This window comes from Melanerpes formicivorus, unplaced genomic scaffold (assembly GCF_026170545.1).
Source record: "Melanerpes formicivorus ecotype bairdi unplaced genomic scaffold, bMelFor1.0.p_v2 SCAF_65, whole genome shotgun sequence".
NCBI classification, from domain to species: domain Eukaryota; kingdom Metazoa; phylum Chordata; class Aves; order Piciformes; family Picidae; genus Melanerpes; species Melanerpes formicivorus.
The window spans coordinates 3,387,733-3,411,293 of NW_027142417.1; the positions used below are offsets into that span (position 1 = coordinate 3,387,733).

Genomic DNA, 23,561 nt, shown 5'->3' on the forward strand with positions numbered 1-23,561 from the left:
TGTGCCCACCTCTCCAGCCTGTCAAGGTCCCTCTGGATGGCCTCCCTTCCCTCCAGCGTGTCTGCTGCACCACACAGCTTGGTGTCATCAGCAAACTTGCTGAGGGTGCACTCAATGCCACTGTCCATGTCCCCCACAAAGATGTTGAACAAGACAGGTCCCAGGACTGATCCCTGAGGGACTCCACTTGTCACTGGCCTCCACTGGGACATGGAGCCATTGACAGCCACTCTTTGGGTGCGGCCATCAAGCCAGTTCCTTATCCATCTAGTGGTCACCCATCACACCCATGTGTCACCAGTTGGGAGACCAGGCTGTGGTGCGGGACAGTGTCGAAGCCTTTGCTCAGCTCCAGGTAAATTACATCAGTTGCTCGCCCCTCAGCTGTTGATGTTGTCACCTGCTCATAGAAGGCCACCAGGTTGGTCAGGCAGGATTTGCCCTTGGCAAAGCCATGCTGACTGTTCCAAATCACCTCTTCACTATTCTTTTGAGCGAGTAGTGACTCCAGGAGGATCTGCTCCATGATCTTTCCGGGCACAGAGGTGAGACTGACTGGCCTGTAGTTCCCTGGTTCCTCCTTCTTGCCCTTTTTGAAGATGGGGGCAATGTTTCCCCTTTTCCAGTCCGTGGGGACTGCCCCAGACTGCCATGACTTTTGAAATATAATAGAGAGGGGTTTAGCAACCTCCTCTGCCAGTTCTCTCAGTACCCGTGGGTGTAACCCGTCGGGTCCCATGGACTTGAACACTTTCAGGTTCTTCAGGTGATCACCAACCTGATCTGCACTTACAATGGGCAGTTCTTCCTCCCCGTCCCTGGCTTTGACTTCCATAACATCAGGAGTGTGGCTAGAGGCCCTTGCAGTGAAGACTGAGGTAAAGAAGTTATTGAGTACCTCAGCCTTTTCCTCATCACTTGTGACCATGTCACCATTTTCCTTTCTGAGGGGGCCCACACCTTCCCTAGGCTTCTTCTTCCCATTAATATACCTGTAGAAGTTCTTAGTGTTCCCTTTAATCTCCCTGGCTAGATTCAATTCAAACTCTGCTTTGGCTTTCCTAACCAGGACTCTTGCTGCTGGGGCAGCTTCCTTATCTCCCCCCTGTTCTAGCTGTCCTTCCCTCCACTTCCTGTAGAGTTTCCTTTTAAGTAATAGTGTGTCCAGTAGCTCCTTGCCCACCCAGGCAGGCCTCCTAGCATTCTTACCTCTTTTCTCTTTGTTGGTACACAGAGCTCCTGGACACAGAGGAGGTGGTCCTTGAATACTGACCAGCTGTCCTGGGTCCCTCTTCCCTCCAGGGCTTTGTCCCACGACACTTTGGCTAGCAGATCCCTGAAGCGATCAAAATCTGCATGCCTAAAGTCTAGGGTCATGAGCTTGGAATACTTCCTCCTGATTGCCCTGAGGAGATTAAATTCAGCTGCTTCATGGTCACTGCAGCCAAGGCCGTCTCTGAGCCTCACATTGCTTACCAGCCCTTCCCTGTTGGTGAGAACAAGGTCCAGCATAGCACCATTTCTTGTTGGTTCCTCTACCATCTGGAGGAGGAAGTTGTCTTCTGTGCAGTCCAGGAACATCCTGGATTGCTGGTGCCTTGCTGTGTTGTCCCTCCAGCAGATGTCCAGGTGGTTGAAATCACCCATGAGGACCAGGGCTTGTGACCTGGAAGCCGCTTCTATTTGCCTGTGGAGGGCCTCATCTGCTGGCACAAGCAGCACAGGTCTGAAGGCAGAAGGCTCAGTGGGACAGAGCTGATACACACAGGCACTGCTCAGCTCCTGACTGTACCCCTGTGCTGCAGAGCAGCTCCAGCTGTCCCAGCTGCTGGCTTACCTGCAGCCAGTCCTCAGGCTGCTCATTGCTCACTCACATCTAGCAGACACAGCTGAGGCTCTTACCCTAAGTCTGCCACTTTGAACAGATCTATCCCTTCTTTATGCAAGCTGAAAGCAGGCTTGAAGAAAATCCATATCCCTTCCTCCATTCCTGGTGGCATTTGGTGCACAGCCCAGCCCAGCACTCCTCCCAGACTCAGCTCAGGGACCCTGCTGAGATTTCTCAGTCCATGCCCTGCATAGCACTCCCGAGGAGACACTCAGGGCTGTCACCATGATGTACTGCACCAAGCCTGCCTTGTATTCATCCACACCTGCCCTGCGACATCACAAACCACAGGTGTTTAAAAATCCAATTTGTAAGACACAGAACCATGGAACCTGCTAAGCCATGGCCAGGTTTGTCACAGGGCTTTCAGAGGTGAGCTGCAGCTGAAAAAGATTGTAACAGCAATATGAGCAGAATGCTCAACATAACCCAGGGTGCAGAGAAAACTGTTCCAGTGAATCGTGTTCACCGAAACCCTGCCCTGACCTCCCCAAACCCAAGCGGCTACCTAACTGCCAAACACTCCCTTTCTGGATGACACAGCACAAAGCAGGAGCTCTTCGTTTCAATACTTTGCAAATTAATTGTAAAGGTTTTGGCAGGATAAATGCTATATGCATGAACTTGCAAAACATTCAGGCTGCTTCTTTGTCTGCTCAGAAGCAACAGAATTTCTGCCTCAGCTCCACGGGCACATGAGTGGCACTTCACAGTCACTTCTATCTAAGTAAGATTCTTGGTGGGACACAAACCATTGATGCAAATGTAAGGAATGGGAAAGAAAAGCTTCCCCCTTCATAAACAACACTGAAGGTGTAACAAATACTAACCCCCAGCCCCAGCTTCCCCTCAGGTGAGGCCAACAGCAGGAGGCTGGCACTGCAGGAGCCCCAGAGCCCATTACTGGCACGGCCTAAGAGGGGCTGATACCATCCTGAGGAGAGCAACAGAACTCAAAACTGACCACACAACCAGTGCTGTTCCCAGCTCAGACAGATGGGCAGAGAAGCCTACAGACTCTTGGTTATTACAATATTAAATCAAATCCTCAGGTTGGGTCAGGCATGGACTCTCACTGACACCAGGCTGCATCAGACCTGCTCCTCAGGACAGGAAGCAGCAATTCCCTGTTCCTGGCTTCCTTCCCTGCCTGGGGTAAGCAAAATCAGCTAAAAACCGGTAACAGACAGAGTCCTCTTCACATTCATCCACAGCAAGTGAGAAACATTTTCAACTAGCAGAAGGTTTGACCCAGTATTAGATTTTACATCTGTACTGCAGGTTCACAGCCTAAGGAACCCACTGAATTACAGGCAGCCAAGCCTCTGATGTTAGGGACAGGGCTGTGCCTGCCATACAGTTTTCAGCCACTGCACAGGGCAAGAAACCCAAACTTGGTCAAGCTGCACAGACTCTCGGTTCCCAGGAAAAACGCCCTTGTTTCAGCTGCCTTGCCCCACCTGAGCACGCAGTGAGCCGTCTCAAGGCATTAAGAGCGTTCCCGGGGGGGACTGAAATGCTAAATAGATGTGGGTGCACACCTCAAGCCAGGGTAAAACCCACAGCTGAAAACTGAAAGGCCATACAGTGAGCTCAGATGAATGTCACACGTGCTTGTCACCTGCTTTTAGAGAAACGTAGAGGTTTTAAAACACCACTAAATGTGGCACCACACAGCAGAGCTTTGAGCTCATGACCTGGGCAAGGAATGCAGAGTCATCTCACTCCTTGCAGCTGTAGGACAGGCTCCTGGAGACTGAAGGGAGCACAAAAGAGGATCTTCGATGCTACTCCTCAGGATGAGGATTCAAAACTTGGGTGAGAATATCCAAACACGAGCTGAAGACAAGGGTGCTGAACACCACGAATGGAAGCATTTTAACTCCCCCTGACACTAATCCAGCTCCTGCGGGATGAGCTGGTTTGCAAGTCCCACACCAAAGCTCATTCTCAGTTCTCACGTTCAACATTCCCAGCCTGCCTGCTGCTGCCATTTGGAAATGCTGAAGACCCAGAGGATGGTGGTTTATGGACACTGTGCACAGGAGTGTCCGTGCCCCCTTCTGCTTCTGCTGAGGTCACCAGAGGAGTGTTGTGTGGAACATTAGGAAGAGCTGGAGCCCTGCCTGAGGCTACTGCAGAACTCACCAACGTTCCTGAATCATTTTAACAACACTTAACATCTGCAACTTAGCTGAGACCTCTCTCAATTTTTCAAGGCCCAAAGTCTGTCCTAAGAAAAACTGCGATTTCTTGCCAGTGCAGTTAATGTAAAGGCAAATTAATCAGATGGGGACACGTGGTGCCACCCTTCCCATTAGCCAGCTGCAAACTCAGTTACTGCTGCAGCCACAGGAGGCTGCTGAGCCCAACAGCCCAGCACTCTGACATTATAAACAGTCACTCACTCTAATGTACAGAAATACCCAGCAACCTCAAATTATTGTCCTATAATGCTGTCAAATAAACAGACTACTGGAATTCAATTTCCAGAAAGCCAAGGCAAAATCTACTGGCCTTAATCTGAAATACCAGTGTCATTTCCAAGCCCTGTATTTAATTAATACTATTTACTGTCAGGAGCCAGGCTGGGCAAATATTTCACTCCTCCCAATTCAGGAGCTAAAGGCAGGCCCAGAGGAAAATCTGCCCAAGTAAATGCATCTCATCTTCTTTGATGATGCAAGTGCTCAGTTGTCCTGTTCTTGACCCCTCTAGAATTCCCAGGCTCAGATGCTGGTGGCACAATGTCATCAATCTATATTTAAAATATAGATTGACTTTCCACAGATGATAATGGCAGCTACTTCTTCTCTAAATGCAAATATGCTGTACCTTTGCTCACATAAAAAGGGTCCTATCAAGGTAAAAAATGAAAAAAACCCTCTAAGGCCATTACTAAGTCAAGACCAATACAGAAGAAGTGAATCACATCAAGTGAGCAATCACATTTCCTAAATATTTGTTATTTGCCTCACTGAAACCAAACCGTTCAGAACAATCTCCCAGGGCACAGCTACACACAAAGGGCAACTTCAGCCCACAGAATGAGTGTCCTCAGCAGTCCTGCAGAGATGGGGAGCTTGGTTCCATCAGCTCAGTAAGCAGCTCCCTGCCAGACCACTCTTTTCAAGTCTTAGTGAGTTGCAGTCTTTAGGAATGGTGGACTTCAGATCTATGACCAATGTGATCGCTGCGGCCTCAAAACCAGGCAAGGCCTTTAAAAGGGCCTCCGTGCTTCACAGACCCAGCTCTGCCAGCACCATGAGATTTCTCTCCATTTCCATCCCTTTTAAAAGGAAATGCCATAGATTACCCTTGTGTAAATTTCAGCCTTTCCACAAAACAAACCCCAGAGGTTTCCATAAGCCTCCATTTCCAATTTTAGGAAACAAAATAAATCCCTCTCTGCAGGGTGCAGTTGTATAAATCTTAATAGATGCTCATTTCTCACTACTTCTGCTCTCATTGTACCACCCACACAGAACTTGGCTCTGGGATTAGGAGTATCATTTTAATGCTGATTACTTTAAATTCTCTATAATCAAGCCTCAACATTTGCAGGCATCTTCAGAGGCAACTGATGCTAACCAATGTCGCTGCTGAACAGGAGTGACTGGAAACAGAAAGGTCTGATTCTGCTGTATGCAAAGCACAGGTCCCCACAGCCAGCTCTGGGGCTGGCAACACCTTCCCTTCATTTAGCATAAACCATCTCCCTCACACATCCCTCTGCACAGGAGCAGACCTGAGTCAGTGCAGGTTATCCTTACCTGTGGTCAATCCCTGTATTTTTTCCAGGTATTCCAGAAACAGCTCCTGGGGGAATGAGGCAGCTCCCAGCTGACTCCAGAGCTCGGGGCAGGCAGTGTCACAGCCAAGCTTTGCATGCTGGTAGAAATGAGCTCTCTTGTTGAGATCCAACTCTTGGAGCTTACTGTAGGTTCCTCTCTTGCATCCCTAAGCTAATACTGAAGGCTCCTGACACTTGTTCCAGTCTAAGGCACTCTTTATATTCAGACCTGCACTTCATTTCCTGACAGCATTCCCTTTACACACATGGATGGAGCAAAGGCAAAAATGAGACATCTGTCCGAATTTTCTTTATCTGCTCTTCCTGTAAACAACTGCAAGGAGTACTATAACTCAGAGCAAAGACACCAATACTTTCTATCCCTTGACACTAACACCACTGAAATCACTACAAGGCCAGAATGAGACTCTCCAAAGGCAGAGTGACAGCAGCAGACTCCCCTCTCCTCGCAGAGCAAACCAGTCCATGCAGAAAGAACAGCAAAGAAGAAAATGTCTTCTGACTGAAAACTTCCAGACCAGGAACTAAAGTTGCTGTTTCTATGTGTTTGGAGGTTTTGTAAACTGAAGTCCAAAGTTCTCCACTCACACAGCCCTTTGGCAGCAGGCAGCAGCAGCGCTGGGAGCAGCACAAGCTCTGCCATTGAGGTGATGCCCAGGCAGTTCACGCACACATACACGGAAGCATCTAACCAGCCCAAGAGCCACACTTCCATCCATCATCTAAAATCAAAACAGCTCCAGTAAGCACTAAGTGACCCTAGGCTGTGGCGGATCACTTTCTGGCATAACAACAACCAAAGTCATCATTTTGGAGCAGAATGTAGCAGCACCAAGCAGAAATTATATGCAAATTGCTTTCCATTTGAATCCTTTTCCAGTCTTTACCTAATGCATTCCTCTCTTAATGGAAATCTGCAGCTGAGACAACTGAAAACAAGCACATTGACAACCTGACAACAGAACTTCCTCTTCTCTTTGGAGAACCTGGGCATTTCTCTCTTCATGCCACATAACTCTTCCTGAGTCTATTCATTAGGAAAAAAACTAATTTGGATTCTTACCATTGCCCCTCTGTAAAACAAAAGCAGCTTCTTCTTGAGGAGCCCTGCACATGATGATGATCATTATGCAGCCCCAATAAGCAGTGTGAATAAATAATAAGTAATATAGTATAAGTGTAACTCAGTAATAACAGCTATGTGGTTGAGCATTCTCAAGTTAATATCACACATAAACAAACTATTAACCACTATTAGAAACTTCATTGAAGGCAATGAACTGCAAAGTGTTGTAACACAACAGCCAAGGGAAACGGCAGGAAAAAACCCAGAATTACTGGGAAGCCGCTTAATCTGTTCTCATTCCCTGAAGCTGGAGACCTCAGTGAGCTTCAAGAGCAGCACTGTCAGCCTGCAAAAGCTGCTCAGCATAATCAACAAAGGAGGAAAGGATTCTGGAGGTGGACATACAGAATTTCACCCATAGATAGTTGGCAGAACGCACAGAGCTCTCCCCCCAGACAACCAGAAACCTTTTCAGCAGGCTCATTTCCCACCTCTATATTTAGTGTGCAAGCCCCCAAAATACATATTTCTGCCCTTAATAAGTCACTCTGCCCGTTGAATGACAGCATTTATTCACAAGCACCCTGAAAAGGTTCTCACATAAAATCTCAAATGCCTGTTTGTAAAAGGTTTATACCAAGTGAGTGTGTTGATATATTAAACATAGCTCACATAAAAACACAGCATTTCCATGTCCCTTCCCCTCCCCACACCACCAAATTATTATTAGTCTCCATTTAAACAGTCAGCAGGGGTCCCTTTCTCTGCTCCTCAGCAGCATTATCCCTTCCTGCCAGCAGCTAAACAGACACAGCACTGCCTGATGGAGTCATCAGACTGTAATTCTTGAGCAACAAGCAGCTGAAGCTGTCAGTGTCATTATACCCCTTTCAACCCTCAATTTCAGTAATTTATTAGTGCAGATAGCTGGATGCCAAAGCTGGTATTATTTCATGCTCAACCTTTGCCATGAGACAGACCATAATCAGCACATCTGAAAAACGCCAGTTCCTTACTTGTAAAAGATCAGACAAGCTTCACGTGAAGGAACATCAGGTGTTGATCCCTTCAGCTTTTCTCAGCAGCACCACTCCTGCACTACACAAAGTCCCTGCTCCTGATGCCAGCCTGAGCAGCATTTCTGGAGGTGCCCAGAAGGGCTGCATCCCACCTCCCTCTGCAGTGTCACCCAGAACTTAAACCCAGGGCTTGTGCTGCTCTCTCCACATGATCAGTGTAAGACACCTGACATCCAATTCCCCAGTGAAGGAGAGCCAATTAACTGCAGTAGGACGCAGACACTCACCCAGGCGCGGCGAGGCAGGCGGCGACTCCTAGGGGCTGTGCGTGCAGGGGACCTTGCTGCTCAGACACATTTCAAGAAGGCTGGGAAGGAAACAGAGAGAAAAATATCAGTCTTTGTAGGAGACAGGGAGAGAACCACGCAAGTAGGATGCTTAGCACATTGCACGGAGAGGGAAGCAAACTCCAGAGAGCATTACCTGCTTTGCTACATAAAACCACAACCCCCTTCCAGCTGCACCATCACTCCAGGCACACAGCTCCCTCCCTCCCTCCCTCCCTGCTGCCCGCTGCACAGGGACAACAGCTCAGATGTTTACATCAACTCACGCAGTACACAGCCTTTATTTTCACTAAAGAATCGGTGGGAACTCTCTGTGAAAGTGTTTGGTTCCTTTTTTGGTTGGCTGCATGCCTGGCTGACTCCACAACACATTATTTCAAGTCTCCAGAAAGGAGAACCTGGTGTTCTTGTAAGATGTCTCCGACCCATCATTAAAGCTGCAGGTACAGAGCACATTTCTCCCCTCAGCCTCCAGCTGGGACACTCCTCACCCAGCTGATGAGCATCAGCAGGCAAATAAACAGCCAGCTGAGGAGACCCCGGGAGCAAAGACATTCACTGCACAGCTTCACAGAGCTCCTCAGGGAAAGCAGTGCACCCATGCCCACAGAAACACTACACCTGCACTCCTCTTTGTAGGTCAAACAGGAATTGCTGTCAACTGTATCCAAGCAAGCTAGCAAAGAAGAGTTTTCTGCTTTCCTATTCTGACAAACAACAAGGCAGAACATAGAGAAAATGAAAGATACACTACAAGAGCCATCAACAGGGGGGCAAAAACCACACTAATTATGCCTCAGGAGAGCTGGAATTGAGAAACAATTTCATTCTTTGCCACCTCACAGGGCCCTGCCTCACACAAACCCTGCTGAAGGTCCATCTTGGGATGGACCCCAAGACAGAACCAGGCACACACCCACCCAAGAGAGGATTCCATTATTTCCTCAGGGGTGCCCAAAAAGCACACAGGCTCTACAGATCACACACATGGGGCTTCCTCACTGACAGGGAACATCATCTTCTCTTGGAACACAACAGTGTGTAGGACACTAGCAGATGGTCTGGAGCTGCACAGTGTCTGTCTGACACCACAGCTCCAGGAGACACCAGAGGGAAGCTGCTGCCTTGCCAGCAGATGCAGGCTGCAGCCCCAGCCTGTGGTGAGGAGACCTCTCCTCAGAGAGCAGCAAGGATGAGAGCTCCTGTGCGGAGAGAGTTGTTTCCCACTCATCTCCTGTCCTTCAGCTGCAGCAGGCCCCTGGACAAGAATGACTACTCTGCTACCATTTTGTTCCCTGACAACCAGCATCTGCATTCCAGATACCCAAGATGTGTTACAGCCTTGCACTGTGCTGTGATAAAATTGTGATGAATTGTGCTAAAAGAGATGTTAGCAACTCTGCAAACCACAGCTTAGCTGGAAGGGGCTGAACAGCTGCCCCTGTCAGACCACTATCAACACACTCCTTCATCCACACCACTTCCAGATTCCCTCCTTCTGGTCCTAAGGAAAGTTGCCACAGCTGAGCTCACCTCATGCAGCACTTCACACACAACTGCAGCAAGAAAATAGTTTGAAGTGTCATTAAAAATTCAGCATCTTTGTATGAATGTAAGCCAGCATAGTTGGAACAACAGAGCAGCAAAGCCAGCAGAGCTCTCTTTGCACTGCAAAGTGGCCAGCAGTCAAAAAAGCCAACCTGACGTTATGTTCTTAGAGCTCTGTTTTACAGCCAGAGAAGCACCAACAGGTTGCCTGTTAAGATAAAGGCTACAAGTATTCTGCTCACATTGAAACAAAAATGCTGCATTTCTAGTGGTAAACCTTTATTTTGGAAAACACCCAAAGATTTAGATCTGAAGAAGGATTTTGCCCTCCAGAACATCACTGCCAGCTGCTAAGATAAATAATGTATTTATCTGTACACACTCATCCTCCTCTCTACAAAGAATCTGCTTGAGGAAATAGATCAAATAGGAGGAGGACATTGCTGACAGATCAGGAGACCAAGCTGCACATCAGTGTAAGGGTAGCAAGTGAAATCAGTTAACAATAGTCAACTGATTCCTGGAAATAATCCAAGCAGCCAGTCAGGGAGTACTGAGGTTGATGTTGAAGCAGTAAAGAACATGAACTGAAAAGCTGCCTCCTGAACTCAGGCATGGTGAAAGAACCATGAAGAAGCATCTGCAGGAGGCTGGGTGATATCCAGCCTCTGTCTTGTACAAACACCAGAACATCACCTGGTGAGAGGCCTTGAACACAAGCCCTATGAGGAGAGGCTGAGGGAGATGGGATTGTTTAGCCTGGAGAAGAGAAGGCTCAGGGGAGACCTTCTTGCTCTCTACAACTACCTGAAAGGCGGTTGTAGCCGGGAGGGGGTTGCTCTCTTCTCCCAGGCAACCAGCACCAGAACGAGGGGACACAGTCTCAAGCTGTGCCAGGGGAGGTTTAGACTCGAAGTGAGGAGGAAGTTCTTCACCGAGCGAGTCGTTCATCATTGGAATGTGCTGCCTGGGGAGGTGGTGGAGTCACCGTCCCTGGAGGTGTTCAAGAGGAGATTGGACGTGGCACTTGGTGCCATGGTCTAGTCATGGGGTCTGTCTTGATAGGTTGGACTCAATGATCCTCGAGGTCTCTTCCAACCTTAGTTATACTGTGATACTGTGATCACCTCCTTGGGGGTTGTGGGTTCTCTTTGCCCAAACCTGACTCTGTCACACAGGCAGGGGACAAACTTGCAAGCTCATACCACCACCTGCAATGAACGTGTCAGTATGGGATAGCAACTTTACTCATAGACAGACTGTCCTTCATCCTCATAAAGCTCTTTTCTTCAATGCAATCCAGAACCCCCTCCCCAACCTCCAAGGCACAAATGGGTGACAAGCTGCACTGGTTTGATCGGGGGTGATTTTCTTCCAAACCCACAGCAAGGCTCTTTAGAGATCAATACTGACAGCAACAAAAAACTAAATACCTTCAGGCAGATGAATTACAGCACAGGCAGGGTAAGGGGAAAATTCCATAACAGTCCTGATAAATAAAATGTTATTTCACTTTCCATGCCCAATCTTCAATCTCAGACTTCTCCTCAGAGGCAGCCAATAAGGCAACCAATTGTGATATGCCCACTATAAATCCTGCCCAAGAGCAACAGCATATCATACACAGCTCACTGAAAAAGCATCCAAACAGAGCACACCACAGCTCTGTGCTCACTCTGCACCCCAACAGCGGCACAGCTCTGTGCGCACCCCAACAGTGGCTGCTCACCCCGCACCCCGACAGCGGCACACACGGCTCTGTGCGCACCCCGACAGCGGCACACATGGCTCTGTGCGCACCCCGACAGTGGCTGCTCACCCCGCACCCCGACAGCGGCACACACGGCTCTGTGCGCACCCCGCACCCCGACAGCAGCACACACGGCTCTGTGCGCACCCCGCACCCCGACAGCGGCACACACGGCTCTGTGCGCACCCCCGACAGCGGCTGCTCACCCCCGCACCCCGACAGCGGCACACACGGCTCTGTGCGCACCCCGACAGCGGCTGCTCACCCCGCACCCCGACAGCGGCACACACGGCTCTGTGCGCACCCCGCACCCCGACAGCGGCACAACTCTGTGCACACCCCGACAGTGGCTGCTCACCCCGCACCCCAACAGCAGCACACACGGCTCTGTGCGCACCCCAACAGCGGCTGCTCACCCCGCACCCCGACAGCGGCACACACGGCTCTGTGCGCACCCCGACAGCGGCACACACGGCTCTGTGCGCACCTCGCCAAGGAGCCTCACGTGAGCCGTACCACCTGAGATCCAGGGATGAACCCACACATTTGGGGACATTTCAATTAATTTGTCACCTATCCTGCACAGCCATTAACACAGTCATGTTTTCCACCCACTGTGGACTATTTAGCAAGACACAAATCCTTTCCAAACATCAAGCAACTTCTGGAAGTTCCAAACCAAACAGGAAGCTGCAATTAGGCCTTACAGAGGACACTGCATCTTCACTGTGAAAAGCAAACACATCACAAATAGGCTGCTGAAATGCCAAGTAATGGAAGCACGCTCAGAGGGTGAGATTTACTATCACTTACAGCTGCTAAAACCAGAGCAGAGCAGGAATAATATCTGCCAGTAACTATACTAATGCGAGATTGTTATGGAAGCCGTTGAAGGAAACGCAGGGCTCGGAGGGGCACAATGATGCAGCTGCAAGGAGAAAATGTGTGCATTGTTAATATGCTGTTGTATAGCTGCAGCCATTGAAATTAATGAACTAATTTCAAACTTCAAAATGCCAAGCACCCCAGTGACCAGACACTTTCCATAGGAACTGTGCCTATCTCATTTCCATTAGATCCCTAAGCAAAATTTCCATTCATCTCTAACTTGAGTAATGTGCAATTTCCCTCAAGCACGGCTGACAAATCATAAACAGCCACAAAACACAGCACAGCAAACCCAGGATCTGCTTTTCAGACTATTCATCAACTCCAAATAATTGTATCAAATCAGCACAAGTTTTCCAAATGCTCAGGAGACAAAACACTGGTCTAATTAATGGGCACACGCAGGACTGAATAAAAGGAAATTCCGCTCTCCCCCCTCAGTTTTTTTATCGTGTAAATGTGGCTCCTGAGTCCTCCCAACACTGACAAAATTGCTTTGTCTGAAACCCTGCTCAAAAATCCCCCAGGTTTGGTCTGGGCTGTTTAATCCTGTGTCCTAAATTGCACAAACTCAACAAGCCACACCAGCTGTCATTTTTCATGTCACGTTTCTACTTGGTACGTTGTGAAAAGGCTAAGCTACTGAATCATTAAAAACAGGGAGTGTTTGCAGAGAGTCCTGCTGACAAACGCTGAGTGGGGAGCTGCAAGATGCCTGAGTCATGTGTGACCACCGGGAGAGCCCACGGTTGCCATTTCACCCAGACACAAGCCCTGACCCCAGCACGGGGGAGTCCTGCAAACTCTGCCGAGCCCCTGCAAGCTTCAAGCATTATCAAATATTACCTGCACAAAACCAAGGCCCCTGTTAGCCAAGATTGATTGTGCTGCCCTGTCACAGCCACGGAGCACTTCTGTGCGGCCGGAACTCCCAGGAGAAGGGGCGCTGGGACGCCGCCTGCGCACACAATGGAAGCACAGCTGACGATGCACATCTTTCTCTGGATGTCTCCATATGCTCAGGAGGGGCGTCCCCCCTCCCTGGTTCTCTGCCTCCCCTGCTCCCAGCCCTACAGCCACCACCAGCACCACAATGTTTTAACAGCTAACAAAAAATACAGGAGTGCAGTGAAGTTCACTTCAGCTACAAACAGGACGAGGGGATGCTGCCAGAGCAGCCATCTGGAACTGAGTTAACCTGGAGCAGAGAAGGGCAGGTGGCTGGGTGCTGCAGTGGACCCTCCATGGAGTGAAGCTCCTCTCGCAGGGGTCAAGGTGTTGAGTATCAACTCCAACAACACATCTGCCCTCTGACCCCCAGAGCCAAACACAGCAATACAGCAGTACTGAGTGGTGTGACGCCCACAGGAGCACTAACAAGCTGTGGAGCCTGCTGATCGCTCTTTACCCCTGCTGCACACAAACTGCCTTGTGCAGAGGCCAACCACAGCAAGCACACAAACACTGAGAGCGGCAGGCCCCGTCCCAGCTCAGCGCTGCCCCTCTCCATCAGCCCAGCAGACAAAGAGTTAGGATTTGGCTTTGGTATTGTTCCTGCTTCAGCTTCCTGACAGCATCCTCCAGGCTGAGGCCCCACCAACCTCTACAGCTTCTGCAGCTCCGGTGTCAGGTGCTGGAGCAGCCCCAGCTGGGTGCAGCAGCCCAGGTCCTGCCAATGAAACAGTGACAAGAGCAACAAAGGCAAGGAGCAGGACACAGTGGGCATTGTGGCAGCAGCTGGCTCGCTCCCCGACTTTGTTCCTCGTGCTGCAGATCTGGACCCCTGTGGATGGGCCAGCTCTGACTGGTTTGCATGGACAGAGGGAAAAGTTGGGAATGTCAACCCACAGACTGCCCACATGCCTCTCCTGACAGAGCCCTTCAGCCTGAAAATGACCAAGCTGCACTCTAAAGGATTCCAGGAACAAATATGATTCTTGAGTAATTAACTCTGACTTCAGAGCCACAGCCTAACGCACACCACCACAACTGAGTAAACCCCTAGGATTTTCTCTTTTTTCCACCAGAAATAATCTTCACTTTCTCTCCAAGTAACACAGTTCCAGTACTGCTTTATCCCCAAAGCATCACTCCTGGCAGCAGTAAGCGTTCTTTCCTCATGCCTCGTTTCACGCTTAGCATGGACACCACCAGGACACACCTTGAGGAACGCAAGATTTACATGTGGTCAAGAAGTGGCTGCAGACACTGCAGAGATGAAGCAATCAGACATGGATCCTCTCCCCAGGTCAGACCACGAGCTTGATAAAGCATCTCCAGTGTGCACGTGAGATAAAAGAGTACAGAGGCTGAACAACCAGAGATGGTTCCATTGCTTCCGTCAGGCATTTACTGCCTAATGCTCACCCAAGGAGGACACAAGCACCATTACAACATGGCAGGATTCTTCCCCTGCTCACACACTGTTAAAACCTCAACCCTCCTTCCTAAAGCTGTTCTCAATGTCCTGAAGGCCAAGTCCAGGACAGTGCTCTCCTCAAGCCAGCAGGTGACCAAGAGTGGCCATAAACCTCATCACAGCACTTCTCATGCACTCAATGATTAACCACTTTAGGCAATTTGTGCCTCTCTTTGCCTTGTGTGACACAGCAGAGGTGACACCCACATCCCCAAACAGCTGTGCCACAACTGCCAACAGCAGGCACCAGCACATGGGTGCCCACACATCTGCACACCAAGGTGCATGAGCCTGCAGCTCATCTGTGACACCGCCACAGATGCTGACACACAAATGTCCTGAAGAACACTGGAGGGGGCACAGAGCTTCCACTGACTGCCACCAAAGGCCCAGCAGGATCCCAGAAGCCTAAGCAAACGAGCCCTGCTGCAGGGTGTGACGCTGCCAGCGCTGCCACTCCTCCCACAGCATCCATGGCTCCCTGCGGATCCAGGAGAGCCCAGCAACAGCTCCCTCCCTTCAGGTACCCCCAGAGGACTCCCCCAGGAGAGGAACCCACAAGCCCAAGACTGTCACAGAGGCCCAACAGCCCCGTCAGGCTGCGAAGAGGCAGAAAATTAACTGCCTAGAGTGGATTTTATAGTTGAGTACATAAACCCCCAAAGGGATAAAAAAATTACTGCCTTCAGCCACAATGGCAGCGAGCTTAGCACAAAACCCCCACTTTAGGTAAAAAGACTGGCAGCTTTCAACTGCATATTTACCGCGGCAGCAGCGCTCTGCTCTGTCATTGCTCAAACTGCACTCAAATACCATGAAAACACTATCAGCTGGCTTCTGGAGCCTGTTCTCCTGCTTCCTGCTACTCTGGAAGGAACAACAACAACAAAAAAGATAAATACAACCCCAACTGATCGTCACTGAACAAGCAGGCTGCTCTCCCACAAGGAGACTCTTTCTTGGCTCGGTGTCGGGTGGGTTTGTCGAGAAGCTCGCAGGCTAACACCACTATGAGATCTTAATTTCCCAGTGACTACCGGCACCCCCTTTGCCTCTTGGTGGGGTTTCTCCTTCCCCCCGCCGGGAGCCTTTCTCTTCCGGGCGCTGGGGCAGGTTTCCTGCAGGCAGCGTTCCCGGCTCGGCAGCCTCTCCGCGAGGGGCAGCGTGTGGCTGACGGCCTGGCGGGCACCGCTCCGGCACAAGCCGGGCCGGAGAAGCGAGAGGCAGCGGAGAAAAGGGACGAGGCTCCGGTTACACCTCGCCCAGGAGCCCCCGGGTTCCGCGGGGGGGGAGGGGGGCCAATCGGGTACCCGCCCTTCGCGGCAGCGGGGGGCACCTTCCCCGCTCCCCACGCCCCCGGCCCACAGCCCCGCGGTCGAGAAGCTGGAGCGAGCGGCGTCGCCCGCCCCAGCAGGCGAGCAGGGACCCCGGCCCCGCCAGCTGCCACGGCCCCGCTCCTCCTCCCGCCGCCGCTCCCCGCCCCGCGCACACGCAGCCACACGGCACTGCGGCGGCCGGGCCCCCTCCCCTCCCTTCCCCTCCCTCCCCGGGCGGCGGCGGCCGGGCGCCCCGGGCTGCGCTCGCTCGCACGCAGCTGTGCAGCCGCGGCCTGGCTGCGGCCCCGCGGCCCGGCCCGCACACGCAGGCGCAGCCCCCGCGCATAAAGTTAGCGAAGTTGCCGCTCGCCCCCTCCTTCCCCTCGCGGCTGGGCGGGCGCGGGGCGGCGGGAGGGGAAGGGGGCACCGGGCGCCGCGGGGGCAAGCGGCGCGGCCCGCACCGCTGCGCACCCATCGTTGTCAGCCGGGGGAGGGAGGGGACGAGCGCCGCCCTACTCCCCGAGCCAGCCCTTTTGTCACCGGGGAGACCCTGCCTCAAGTTTCCCCTCGGTATGTGCTGGGGGTGTCGGGGGAACGTCCTCCACACCCCCTCGGAGCTGCCCCGTCCCCCCCCGGCCCTCCACCCGCCGCCGCAACCTCGTTTCCCTTCACGTCCCCGCCACAGCGCCCGGCCCGGGGGCGCGGAGAGGCGGCCCCCGGCCCCCGCCGGGCCTGGGAGCAGGAAAGCGGCCGCTCGGCCCGGCAGGGCGGGGTGCGGAGCCCCCCCCAGCTCCGCCGAAACCGGGAACGTGCCGGGGAAGTGAACCCGCACCCCGCATCGGGCCCCGGGGCTGCGAGCGCGATGCCCCGGCTCGGCACTGTCCCCTGCCCGCGGTGCCCCCCGGAGGGGACCGCGACCCCGCCCCGCTTCCCCCGACGCGTCGCCCGGCCGCGCTGCCGCCCCCACCGCCGTCCTCCCGCCTTACACAAGAAGGCGGCCAGGGAGGCGCAGGGGGCTCGGGCACGCTTCCCGCCGCGCCCGGGCCGTTACCGGGGTCAGTGCCGAATCCCACCCCGGCCGCCGGCGCTGACCTTCGCTTTGTAAGCTGGAGCTGGCGCTGGGGCTGCGGCCGCCATGTTCCCGTTTTAATAACTGCTGCTTGTTTATTTCAATGGAGACCCTCCCACCACTCGGCCTCCTCCTCCTCCCCTTCTACACGGCGGAGGGCTGGACGGGGAGGAGGCGGGGGTGGCTCAAGTCACTCCCCCTGTCCCCGGGCTCAGCGGCAGCGGCCGGGCCTCGGGAAGGGGGAGGCTGGGCCGGGCCGGGCGGCCGCCGGGCGCTGCTGCGGGACCGCTGCCGCCGCGGGGACAATGGCAGCCGCCCGCTGCCTCCTCCCCGGCACAGACACCGGCACCGGACCGCAGACAGCGAAGGGAGGGCAAGAAAGTCCTGCCCTCCTTGCAGGGCGGCTCTGAACGTGGCCCCTGCGCCCGGCCGGGGAGGAAGCTTGCTCTGCGGCGGCGGCCAGCCCGGGCAGGAATCTCCGCGGGCCCTCTCCACGGCAGCGGCCGGGGGGCACTCGGTGCCTTTCTGTGTCCCCGCAAAATATGAAAAAAAAAAAAAGCAGACACGCTGAAAACCCTGCCACAAACGCCCAGCATCGGCTGTGTCTGGCTCACGGGAATTGGGGGATGAAGATGCAGGCTCAGCCTAGGCTGGAGGAATGAATACCCAAGTTAAAAATTATTAAGGGCTGGAGGGCACGTGTTAAACATTGCCCTTTAGTTCAAGAAGCACTGCGTGATGCAGAAAGCCTGCCTCGAAAGAAAAGCTTTCCATTTTCATGCTGATCGTGCCGAGCTGTGCTCCACACGCCGTTATTGCTGACATCTTCTCTCATGGGTGCACAGCCCCCAGGCTCCCTGCAGCTCCCCACACACTGCCTTTTCACTGGGGGCTGACTCTGCTTGCAATTGGGCTACTCCAACGTTTTCTTGATCACCACCCTCGTTTTTCAGAGGGTTATGTTTTGTCCTGCTGTACCACACAATTTCCCATACTTGCCCCTGGCCATTTTGAAGTTTTTTTCTTTCTATGGGTGGAAATTCTCTTTTCCAAAGGAATTAAAGGAGAACTGGCTTCCCCCCTCTCCCCTGATATTGGAAAAGTCTTTGCAATCAAGACACAGTAATTTTTCAGTATTTCCCTCTTCTGGAGAAAGAACTGAGGCATGGGAGGGATGGCCATCAGAAATCCATCCAATTCAGTCCCATCAGGAAATGAGGGTGGAGGGACTGTAGTTTGTCTATGCTCAATTAGAGCTCTGCTGCTAAATCAACCAGAGACCCTACCCACATTAAAAGGTTTAAGGGGAGTACTTCTGGTGTCATCTACAGAAGACAAGTGGGCACGTGCAGCAGCTGGAGAGGACAACCTTTCTCAGGGTCCCTCCCCACCAGTCAGCGGAGAAATGACTCTCTCTCCAGGGAGCTCACCCCCTCTGCCCATGCACAGGCAGGCAGCACAGACACCAACGGTTAATTCTGGCTGCAAAGCAGACAGATCAGAATATTACCTTGAAGTAACAATATGGCAGATGAGAGTGGCTTGTGTGTGAAATAAACCTGGGGCAAGGAGTTGTGGAGACATTGTGCTTTTCCTCTGGCCTCATTTGTTCTGTCTGTGCAAATCTCTGTAGCAAATAAGACAACAGTTACACAGGCAGTAATCTCATTTACCTCACAGCCATGATTCATTCCTTCTCCCGTGCTAAGTGCAATGCTGCTTTGCTGGGGGGCGGTGGAGGGGGGCCAGTATGTCTTTAATTTTATGGCCATAAGCAGTCCCCTTTAGGACTGCACAGGTAATTTTAATTCCAGAACCCTTACTTTATGAGGGCTTGATTTTGTCCAGCACTTCCTTCTACATAACTGAGTGCCTGAATCCACAGGGGAAAGCAAGGCAGGCCCCGTGGCTTGCGCAGGACGGGGAGCAGCAGAGTTTATGGCCTCACACTGCCAGCCCGATGTCTCATGTGGCTAAGCCTGACAGGAGAGGGGGCTGCACCACACAGTGTGCCCAGATCCACCCAACCACTGCAAGCTTCCAACTCCAGAGCAGAAACATTGTGTGATCTGAGGGCAGGACCCAAAGCCCTGCTTACAAACATCACTGCCTGCAAAGAGCAGGAGTGATGTGATTCCCAACTGCTGCTTTCCAAGGGAAAGTGCCAGCTTCCAGATGGGAAAGGGATGGATAACCACACTTCAGCACTGGGCTGTGCTCAGTGCCACAGCTCTTCTCTGAACCTCCTCCAGTGCCACCACTGCTGCAGTGTGCTGGCCAGAGCTGGCCTTGTTTCACAGCAGAAGCTTCATCCATCTAAAGAGTAGCAATTTCAGCTTCCTGCCATCCTCTCATAATCACCCTCCTCCATTTTGTACTTCTGCAAACCTTTCCTGGGATGAAATTTAACCCAGAGAGAAATTCTTCATTCTTTTCAAATTTGGTTAAATTCCCTCTCATAACCTTCCCTCCCCCCCTGCCCCCCACCCAATCAGCAGAAGAATCAGAACCTGAAGGCAGCCACATGCTCCTCACGACCGTGGCCATACATTACCAATATTCTTGTCCCTTCCTTGCTTTTTTACAGAGCATACTGGCACACAGGTACTGGGAGTGACCCCAGCATTTTTAGGGGTGTTTCTAACTGATTTTTCAAAGAAATTAAAGTTATTCTTCTGTAAGGTGAAAGGTTATGAACAAATTGTTGACTTTGTGATCTTGGTGGGCCCCTCTAGTCTCGCTGCTGTCTCCATGCTCCATCTGCAGCTCTGCGTGCAAGGAAGAAGAGTTTCTGTGCAACCAGGGCTTCACATAATGCAGCTGTTGGTGCTCTGTGGACTTCAAACAAGTCTCCATCTTTTCTGTACCTGCTTATTAAGTAGCTGTGGAAAACAATACCATTCATGCCAGCCCTTCTCTTGAGACTAACTGCCTGGCCTTCCCAGCCTCTCCTTGTACACCACATGCTGCAGTACCCTCCCCATGCTGGCAGCTTCCTCTGGGTTTGCTCTGTTACGTCTGTGCCTGTCACCTTCCGAGGAGCTCAGAACTGCACACAGGATCAGATGCCCTCTCACAGGTGCTCCATGGATGAGAAGAGCCTCTTCTCTCCACCCGCTGACTGTTCTTTTGCCATTGTGACCCAAGATGCTGTTGACTTTCTTTGTCGCCAGGTCACTGCTGACTCTCTTGTTGCTCACCAAATTCTTGTTTGCAAAGGTCTTCTCTATCCACTTGGCCTCCAGCTCATAAAGCGGAGGCCCATTTTGTCCCAGATGCAGCGTGCTGCACCATCATTCACTGGACTTCACAGGGCTCTTTATCTCAGCCTCTCCCATACCCTCATCCTGCAGCTTGTGCTCAGCCATAGTCACACTGTGACCCTCTGTATATTCACATAGTCAAAAAGACATTGTCCTTCCTCTTGCTGAGGAGGAGTAAAGCCCAACTACCCCTATGAGCTGACTTGAACCAAGAGGCTTTCAAACACATGGAAGGCTGCAGATGAGCTACAGTTAAAAGATGGAGATAGAGTTTCATTCCGGTCCACCCGTTTAAAGAGCAACATTGTCTTCCCTTGCAGTCACACTGTCGCACACTACCTTCCCTTTGCTCAGAGCTGTGCAACGCTCTCTTCCTGCCCCCACCACCTGCCCTTCCACACACACCCCCTTTTTGTACCTCCACAAGAACTTGCTAATAAGAAGCCTTGCTGAGGAAGGGCAGAATTAAAATCCCTCCCACTGCTGGCAAGTGGAGATGTGCATTTTAGCAAGTCCCTCAGACACACTCCTTGTGCTGCTGTCTTTGGGGTCTTCTGCAGAACAGCATTCAAAGGAGGCTTTATTAATGCACTTGTAACAATCCCTTCTCAGTGATCATTCACATTTGAACACTTCCCTCCTAAGGCACAGCCATGGCACAGCCCTCAGCCAGAGCAGCCCTCCACATCTTTCTTGATGAGTGCACTTTCTAAATTCACTGTTAAGCTGATTACACCTTGAGGATGATCAATCTGTGCCCTCCGTTGGCCACTTATGATGCAAATCCAGTTATGTATACATGCAAATGCACTGGCTCATGTAATTGGAGTGCAGACGATGTGAGAAAAGAGAGTGGTGGTGAAGCAAGTTTGCACCCAGCGAAAACCCAGCATGTCTGTACAAGCAGTATGCTTCATGCAGCAGACTTCAGATCTGCCTCTCTGCTGCAGTTCTTAATATCATTATGAAAGAGATGAAATCAAGATGGAAGGATGGCTGATTTAGTCACAGAACCAGTCAAATGGCTTTCAAACTTGAGGCCACAGATAGATTGTCGATTTGCAGATGGCACAGAAGCTCGATCTCAAACGTTTCACTGAAGCAAAGAAAGCCTGCAACAGGAAGCACAGAGACTGGCTTCACTTCAGGTGGAGTTCGGGGGTTTAGGTTCAAGTTCTGTGCATTCAGACATTCAGCTGCTTGCCATCTCATTTTAATTAGTACTTTAATTCACTTCTATTATTAAAACAATTAAATTTTCATTAGAGCTTCTTAAACTTATGGTTCTGGTTCCATTTTCAACCCTATACTCCTGAATAACCAAATTTTTGTATGGAGTCATACTAACAAATATTAGGACTATGCACTGCACTATGTAGTAGGACAGAGGCCTGAGAGCACCTGCAGTTATCCCACAGCATATCCTTGGCATCAGCTTCAACTGACTCACCAGAGGAAGGCATCAGGGATGGGGAGCCACCATCCTCTGAGCCTGAGCCAGGGAGCACAGAGCAACCTGAAGAGCTGAAGGTGTCCCTGATGGGTTGTGGGTATCTATCCTTTCCTTCCTCCAGTGGCTCCTCAGATCTGGGGACTCTGCAGTCTCCTTGAACTGGCTTCCCCTGCTTTGGAGCTTTGGTGCAGGGTTCCGTCAGGTGTGGGATCAGGAGGACACACTGCTCACAGTACAGCAAGTACTCTGTGGATTTCCTTCCCCTTTGGTATGGCAGGAAGGAGAGGTGATTTTTAAATCATCACTGGGCATCAGAAATAGCACCTCAGCAAAAGGAGTCCCATCTCCAGCCTCTATGCGCAGAGACAGCTCTGCATCAGCACAATGCAGTTCATGTTCCTGAAGCTGTGGTACTGCCACAGCACATTCTCACAGCTCTGGCTTCTCCAGGAAGAGGTTTTGGTTTCCCTCTATGTGCCTGTAGTTCACATCCTTTAAAAGGGCTCATCAGCAGTAAGGTTTGCAGAGGCTGAAGGTGGAAGAGACCACGGCTGTGCTACATCAAGGTATTCCTCTTCTCCAAGCCACTCCAGCCATCCCACTTTTAATTTCTCAGGTACATTTAGCTAATTATCATAATGATTTGCAAACCTAAACATTATACAATAAAGCTGCTTCAAAAACAACCACCACTGAACACAAAAAACTAGGAACAAAGAGAAACAGATGAACCAACTCAGGGCTTGTTTGAAGATGGTCTGTGCTCAAGAGGTGCCTGAGAGAGAAGGCAAACGTGCTGAGTGGTGTGGAAGCAGCTTGTGACCAGCCCTACACTTACACACAACCCAACCACCTCAACCCTACTGTTGTCTGGTGACTCCAGCCTGACGGCTATGGTGATGGGCTCTGTCAATAGTTCTGCTTGCCCTGCCTAAGTCAACAAGGGTTTTGCAAGAGCCACTGTAGCCCTGACGTTTGGAAGAGGAGTGGCGTGAAGCCATCCCTCCCCCCCACCTTGGCAGTTCTCTTAGAAGACAAATTGCAGCCTAAACCGTCCTCTCACCACTTTTGACTGTTTTTACTCACTACAGATCCTACAAAGGGGTTGGATAATTCAAGCCTGCTCAGTGTGATGGTGACAGATATGGAGCTTGCTAGGATGCAGCCTTCCACTGCCAGTTGTCCCTTGTATGCTCCTCTACCCACAGTGTCAGCCAAGGCAAAAAAGTCCTGCGAAGGACACAGAGCTGAGGCAGAGATGTCCATTTCTGACATTGGAGAGTGCCACAGGATAAAGAGGAATTTAATTTGTGTAGAAATGATCACATTCCTTCTTAGTTTAAGTACAGCTGGGTTGGTTAAAGATACACCCTGAACCCAGAAAAATAAAAGAGACAACAAGACTATGAGGCTGAAAGAGGTCAAGAGGCCATCAGTGGCCTCCCCCTTCCTTTAAGGCAGGATGATCCACACCTATCTCACTGCTAATGCATTGGTCAAACCTGTTCTCAGTGACCTGTGATGAAGACATCTCAGCCTCCCAGGCTGCTGCACCGCTCAGCTCTCACCAGCCCTTTTACCAGTGCTGAAATATGGTCCCTTTTGCTGCACTCTGGGCCTTTATCTTCTCCTCAAATCAGCCACAGATACAGGCATATTTCTTCCCCTCTCTTTGCCAGCCTTCAGCCTTATGCAGAGCTCCAATGTTTAAGCAGTTTGGC

General features: G+C 51.4%; 1 protein-coding gene across 4 annotated transcripts in view; it reads right to left on the reverse strand.

Moving 5' to 3' along the window:
- Nucleotides 1-17,255, reverse strand: part of NCOA2 (nuclear receptor coactivator 2) — a 106,725-nt gene extending 89,470 nt beyond the window's left edge. Inside the window, exons 1-2 of one of the 4 annotated variants that reach the window (XM_068162544.1) lie at nt 17,148-17,255; nt 8,075-8,154 (exon numbers count right to left, since the gene is read on the reverse strand). The gene's annotated coding sequence lies outside the window, so the exon portion shown is untranslated. Of the gene's footprint in view, nt 1-8,074; nt 8,155-15,503; nt 15,889-17,106 lie in introns of those variants that run through there. The other 3 variants (XM_068162548.1, XM_068162543.1, XM_068162545.1) reach the window with 3 other exon arrangements.
- Between the last annotated feature and the right edge of the window lie 6,306 nt (nt 17,256-23,561).